The sequence below is a fragment of the Argiope bruennichi genome, chromosome 3 (genome assembly GCF_947563725.1).
Source record: "Argiope bruennichi chromosome 3, qqArgBrue1.1, whole genome shotgun sequence".
Classification (NCBI taxonomy): domain Eukaryota; kingdom Metazoa; phylum Arthropoda; class Arachnida; order Araneae; family Araneidae; genus Argiope; species Argiope bruennichi.
This window is the reverse complement of record NC_079153.1, coordinates 7,667,304-7,674,981: the sequence shown is the minus strand read 5'-3', so window position 1 is coordinate 7,674,981 and position 7,678 is coordinate 7,667,304.

Below are 7,678 nucleotides of genomic sequence, written 5' to 3'. Positions count from 1 at the left end.
AGTGTTTCCACCTATAAGATATCATATGGATTCGGGCAATGCGTAAAATTCTTCCAAAATTAACGAAATTCTCTAGTAACGCCCACGCTGAAACTTTCATTCAAAGCTTTAGCGTGGGCTGCTGATTGATTAGGCAAACATTATTTAATTTTTGTCAAGTAATTGAGAAAAATGTTTTATCCTAACTTTAAACTTCCTCCTAATGTATATCAAAAGAGTTATTTGAAGTGTTGTTTATTTATGTTAAAAACTCTTTTTAACTACAGAAAATGCCGTTCCAAACCACTTGTTGAAACACTTGTTAATTCAGTTAATATTATTGATAACCCTAAGATATCCTCTTGCACTTAATTTCTCAATGTAGATTTATGGATGGAGTTGTTTTTATCTAAAATGTAGACTTATTAATTTGTTTTACATTTATTATGTACAGACTTAATATTTTAATATTTTCTTTCTCAATTATCTGATTAGAGAATACATTCATTTTTAGAAAAGGTCGTCCTACTGAATTTGCTGAAAGACTGGTTCTGTTATAAATGATATATATTGAATTCTATACAAAATTTGTACCATTTATAAAATCTAGGAATGATTTAATTTCATGTTATAAGATTCAAAACTTATGACGTACGAAAATTAAAGAACTAAATTTAAACAAAAAAAATTTAATGTAAAAAAATGTCAATTGTACCAAAAACTTTGAAGGAAGTTGATTACATCAACGCTATTAATATACATGCATTGCCTCGAAAAAATTAAATCGATTAAATTAATGAAATAACATACAAGAATTCTTTAATACATAAAAATATTTTTTTTATTGCGTTCCACTCAATGCAAGGAAACATAAACATAACAGAAACATAAAAATAAACATGTGAACATGTGAACAATGAACCTTAACATAAACATAAAAATGTTTATGTTAAGGACTGTGATTTTTAACATTTGAAGTTTCTTAGTTCTCCAATTTATGAATAATATGGTAAATGTACTGAGTTTCAAAATAATTTAGAAATGCATCGGATATTTTTTTCGTAAATAATAAATTCTGTTTAGTTAATTAAGGATATTACCTTTTAATATAATAAATATTTCAATAACACACATGAATATTTATTATTAGTCTATTTAATTATTTAATCTATTTTATTTGGTTTAATCATGAAGATCAAGTTTTTTAGAACAGAATAGGTTTTAAAAATATTTTTGCTTGTTCGTTTTGGCCAGTAAACGATTTCATTTCTTTTCAAGTTCCAGACTTGATCTCAGATTTAAAATCTTTCTCTACCAATCGGATGTGCTTGATTTAATTTTTTTTTAAATAAATAAGAACTCTATGTTTTTTGTTAAATGTAGCTATTTCGGTATTTTATCAACGACAAACAAAAAAATATAAAAGTCTGAATTTTAATATGTTCCATTTCAAAGAAATGGAATTCCTCATTGCTTACAGTATACAAAAATCGAAATTAGACAATTAAGCTTTCGGAATTTCATTTAAAGGAAGCCTTTTAAACGAATCTCGGGAGTTATATGATTACTTAAATCTTAAAAAAAAAGAAATACAGGCTCTTTTGTGTACATAAATCGCTTCATTTCATTCGGGAAAATTCTGAAGTGAAAACGATTTCGTAAATAACACAGAGCTTAGCTGCTTTCAATACCCACCGATTAGTGATTTGAAATTCGTCCAATAAATAAATGTGGCATTACGAGATGCAATTAGATCTTCAAATACTTAGTAGTTCCTCCTTTGGAGGAAACCTTTGTTGGAGTTTGAGTCAAAAGAAATAAAAGAATGTGAGGAATTCCAAAGCTTTTACGCTGGCCCAAAAAAGGACAACAGATGCCTTTGATTGGCAATTAAAAGGTCTGGAATCTGGCATTGAAAGAACACGGTCCACGAAGTTTTCTCATTCAATTATAGCTGAGAATGCCGGCTTTTAATGAGTCTTTTGTTTCTGAATTTCACACATAAAAGCATCATTATTTTGAAAATATCTCAAATTCCTTTTCGGAATCAAGTCAGAGGGAAACCTGGAGAAGGTGGAGATTCTATATTCTTTCAGGTTGGAAGACGTAATCGATGCGAATTCGTTTTTAAAACGTTCCTTCCTTGAAAGCATTTCCTTCTCTTAAAAGATCTTCCAGCAGAAACTTGAGATTTCACTAAAGGAGATGAAAGTATCTTAATTAATCATGAATTTTCGAAAATAAAAAAGAATGCGTTGTGTTCATCGATTACTAACTAACGTTTAGATGAAGTTATATAACTAGTAGAGAAAAGGCTATTATTTAAATGTAATAAGTTAGCAGTTTTTTCTCTAGGAATTGATTTATTTAAATGAAAATGGTACTTGCATTCTGCTACAGACAGTTATTTTAATATTTATGGATTTTTTTTAACTTTGTTACTGCATTACAAGTTCAAATAATGCTTTTAAATATAAATAATTCTATTTTATTCTTTTTTTGGAAGTGTATAACTTATTTATATAATACTATAAAATTTCAAATATCAAAAGGTGTGTGAAATGAACGATCATGTTTCAGAGTACAATAAAAAAGGGATTAACGAGTATCTCGCATACCGAGTGATGCGCAGTACAAGCAGTATAAATTGTTAAAACGAAATTGACTCATATAATGAGTGATGTTTCGCAGAACGAGAGACCAGGAGATAATGCGATGTCACATAATGGTCACATTTTATATCCATGATAGAAGTTTGATCGGATAGCATTATCGAACAAGATTCCGAGAAATTTAAGCAACCATCTGTGAAACCTTAATCGAAGAGACTGTTTCTATGGCAAAGATCATGGGGCATGAGATGGATAGCAACGACATCGATGAGATAGCAGACGAACATAAGCAGAACTATGGGAAAACTTATAGAGTTGCATTCTGTGCACAGAAATAAATTGCAGAGGAGATTTGGTCTGAAGAGAAAATAAAATAGGCGCAATAAAGCAGCAACTTTGAAATGGAATAAGGGCGATTCTAAAACCTTGAAAAATATTTTCAACATACGTGGAGAAGCATGACCCTGAAAAGATAGTAGCTATACACGCTTTATCTTCGATTACATATAACGATTACATAATTCATTTGATGGTCATACGTGTCTCATTTTCACCAATTTTTGAAACGTATCCAAAAAATAATTGTTTTCAAACAGACATAATTTTTTTCAACAGTTTGTTTCTTGCAGAAAAACAAACAAACATGCATTATATATAATAAATTACATTAATATAAATTTTTTCTTTGAGGGGGAGAGGGAATGACACACATTGTCCTATTTTTCATAGATTTCCAAGTAAAAATTGATTTAATGATACTAACATTTAATGATTGTTTCGCATTACGAGCCAGGTTCAGGAATGAATGAAGGTTGTTAAGCAAGTTCTATTGTATATTATATAGTTTCTATAACGATTTAATATATACATTCTTTAAGATATAATAGTTTTGAATGCAAACATCATCAATGTTCATGTTTAATGTGTGCTAATATTATACAAAAATGCAAATTCTCTAATGAAATTCTTGTTGAAAATTCTTTACAAGTACATGCCTCTGATAATAATTGTGAAATGATTGAAGTAACTTGGAGGTACTGGCATGTGATTCTTTAAAAATGCCTAACATTTTCCAGCAAAATAGGATTTGGGTATTATACTGACAAAGATAACTGTTCTCAACCTATCAGCTGAATGGGCAACACTCTATTCATCCATATATGGTAATAAATTTCTTTTGTTTGAAATGGCCAATGCAGATTTGAAATTCATTGTTATTTCTAGCATTAAAATAGATATAATACAAGAAAACCATTGGGGAATCCATTAGAGACTTTATACAGGGTGTCTCAAAAACCTTGACGGCGGCTTTTATTCCTTCAATATTGATTATAGACGTATACTGTAAATTACAAAGTTGCAAAATGTTATGAAAACGATGAACATTTTCAGGGGATTAAACTTCAAAAAATACAAGATTTAAATTTTTATGCGGACCCCGTACAAAAAAAATTCCCCAAAGAGTAAAATGTGCCCCATCCTTTAATAAGGTCATGTACAAAATTACAGAATTTTATCATGAAAACTCTCAAAGATGTTAAAACAAAGTTGGTGAAGGGTCAATCAATTAAAATGAAAATGTTTACAGCTTCAGTCCAGATGACGCGACACAGGAATGCATCCTAAGGAAATAAAATATGCTTGGTACCTATAGTTTTAAATAAAAATTTTAAAACATATGCTTCCTGAAAAATACTTTGAAATTTTATATCATGAATTACAGAATATAAAAAATAGCAGTAAAAAAAACTTAGTAAAATAGTAAAGAAACTTAAAAAAATAGTTAGTAAAAAATAAACTTATGTAATCTGTCCATTAAGTAATCTTTCCTAATGTAATCTTTCCTTCATGTGACCTTTCCTTTAAGTTATTATTTCAACAAATTTTTAATACTTTTGAACCAATAAATAGCAAAACTTTTATTTATTTATTCAATCATTACTTTCTTAGTTAATTTGTTTACGACCCTTAAAGCACGAACATCCGACGATTTTTCCTTTTTGCGAACTCATATCCAGGTATCAAAAAGTGATTTAAGTCAGCATATATGTAGTTTCATATCTTTGAGACTTTTTGTGATAAATTGCTGAAATGTACATGCCCTTATTAGAGAATGGGGGACATTTTAATCATTGGAAAATTTTTTTGTACAAGGTCCGTATAAAAATTTAAATTTTATATTTTTTTAAGTTTAATCCCTTGAAAATTTTAATCTATTTCATAATATTGTGCACCTTTTTTTACGCAACATTGTAGTTTACAGTATATGTCTATGTTCGATATTTAAGGAATAAAAGCCGCAGTCAAGTTTTTGTGACACCCTGTATACACTGTGCAACAGAAAGAGCATGTTTTGATTTTCTTACATTGCATTCAAATCCTGAATATTTCTTTATATATTAATATCTCAAGTGAATGCAGTATTTACCTGTTACATAATGTCACTTTGAAATCTAGATATTTATTCTTATTCATTCCGTACTGCTTACGAATTTTGCTGTTAGAAATTTCGTAGCTTGAAGGAAGTGGTGACAAAAAAAAAAAAAAAAAATGGAGAAAACTGTCTTATTTCCAGATAGTATTAATATATGTGGGAATTTAGTAGGTTTTAAACTTATTTATAGACAAGTTTCTCAAAACTGGTACTATTATATAAATCCTTAGTGACTCCTCATGATTGAATTTTAGTCTAAAATTAGGAAGTTTGCGTGTAAAATGTGATGACAAGGCCCAGGAATATATTTTATTTTTATCTTATTAAACACGGACAAATATATAGAATTCATAAAGTGCCTAATCATAAGCAGCCATTTTTTACAACTTCCATGGAAACTTTGATTAGCATTTTGTAACACTGATTACTTTTTTGTAACATTTTAAATCAAACTTTATTGTAATAACGCCTTAAAAGGTAGACAAAGTTTATTGCAATAACTTGTAATCTTAAATGAAACATAATTGCAGAGAAACCAGAATTTTTGTTGAATGGATTTTTTTTAAAGTATCAATATTTGATATAATATCAATATTTGATCCAATAAAGCCAAATAAATGTAAGTACTGTAGAATTTGAAATTTGAAATTGCAGTTTGTTAATTGTGCATTAATAAACAAATATAAAAGACAACGTTAAAATACAATTAATCATCAATTTTTTGTTCAGCTTCAAATTCTTTCGTTACATGAAAAAACTGTTAATATTCCTGACAGAGATCAACTGTCATGAAAGAATTCCTCAGAAATACTTGACCAATTTTTTTATCAGCTTTTTATGAAAGAGACAGATTTATATTTGAAAGTAAATATTTGTAAACATTTATGAGTACGGAATATATTTTTGATATTTCAGTCATGAATTATGTGAATGGAAAATAAAAGAATTTGAAATATATTTTTTCATTCTTTTGAATAATTTTAAAATGCTTCGCGTACTACACATTTAAGCTATTTTACATGTTATAACTTTAAAGAAGCAATACTTACAATGGGCTGAATGAGATGTGGTAATATTTCAAAAAGATGCTTAATGAGATTGCCATCATTTAAAAAAATATGTTTAGCAACTACTTTTTATATTAAATTAGTGAATATGCATTAATGAATATATCACATTTTCGCAGCAGCAGTTTCTGAATGGATAGTTAAACATATATATGCAAAGCATCAAATAATTAAAAATTTATAATGCAATACGAAAACTTGGTAACAAATTATAACAAACATTTTTTAAAGTTTCGCGTGTTGATGATGAAGTAATACTAATGCTGCCGTTTTATAATAAACAGATTCATAACATCGATTAACTAACTGGAATGTCGAATATATTTTATTACTGAAAAAAAATCTGCTCACATGCTTATTATAACTAAAAATGTAGCATGGTATAACGCAATATACATTCCAGAATTTTAAAATAAATAGCGTTATTAACGACCTTAAACTGGATTTCGTTGAAAAATGATCAGAGCTCGCTTAAACATTTTAATATGTATAATATTTAAATATGTATATTTTACTTCCAGCAATTCTTCACGCTAATGCGTTATGCTTATTGCACTTAAAGTTCAGCGAAACATTTTGAGTAATTATGGACAATGTCATGCAAAAGATTTGTATAAATGAATAATACAAAACATTTAAGGGTTCTGCTATTTCTATAAATGTGTCAAAAATACACATTTAATTTTAAATAGTATACGAAAGTATTTATATTTCATTTGACATTTTAAAGTATTCCTTTCCTTTAAGTATAATTTCCTTTTTGTAGATTATTGCAAAATTTATGGTACATTTTTATATGTAATATTAATATAAATTACAAACTATTTTATATTATATTAATGTGAGCTATAAGCAAGTAAACTATTAAAATATTTAAATGAGATTCAGATATGATAGCAGAATGAAATGCTGAGAACTGTATAAGAAATTTATACTAAGTACATTGTAAAATCTCAGTTTACACTTTTTTACAAATGTAATTTTTCAATAGAAAAGATTATAATCAAATGTTATTTTATACTTTTTTTATTCCTAAAGTGATAGATAAAAAGAGTAAAATCGAAAATAAATGGACAGATTTAAAAATAATTTCGTTCAAATGTGGAATAAAATTTTACATCAATTAAATATTCATTGTAAGTATTTTTTTTTTCCTCAAATAAGCGAAAAGCGAGGAAAATATTTTTAAATCATTAATTCAAATCTGAGCTTCACAAGTATTTTTTCTCCGTACACATTTCTGAAAGTTTTTAATGTGTGACAAGCAACCAAAGCTTCAAATATATACTCAGATGTTTAAATATATATATATATTTTTTATGAATTTTACCAGCAATTATCATTGGAATCTGAATGGAAAATGTAACTGAATTTCAACTGAAAATATTCTGAATTCTTAAGTTACGGTGAAAATAATTTTTTTAAAAAGCAGATTAATAATAAATAAAAGCAGATTAATAATTAATAATAAAAGCAGATTAATAATAAATTAATAAATCTAGTGTTTGTTTAAGATAGCTGCTGCTTAATGATTTATTTTATTAATTGAGGAGATTGCAAGACTTTAAGTCTTCTTAAAACAATTT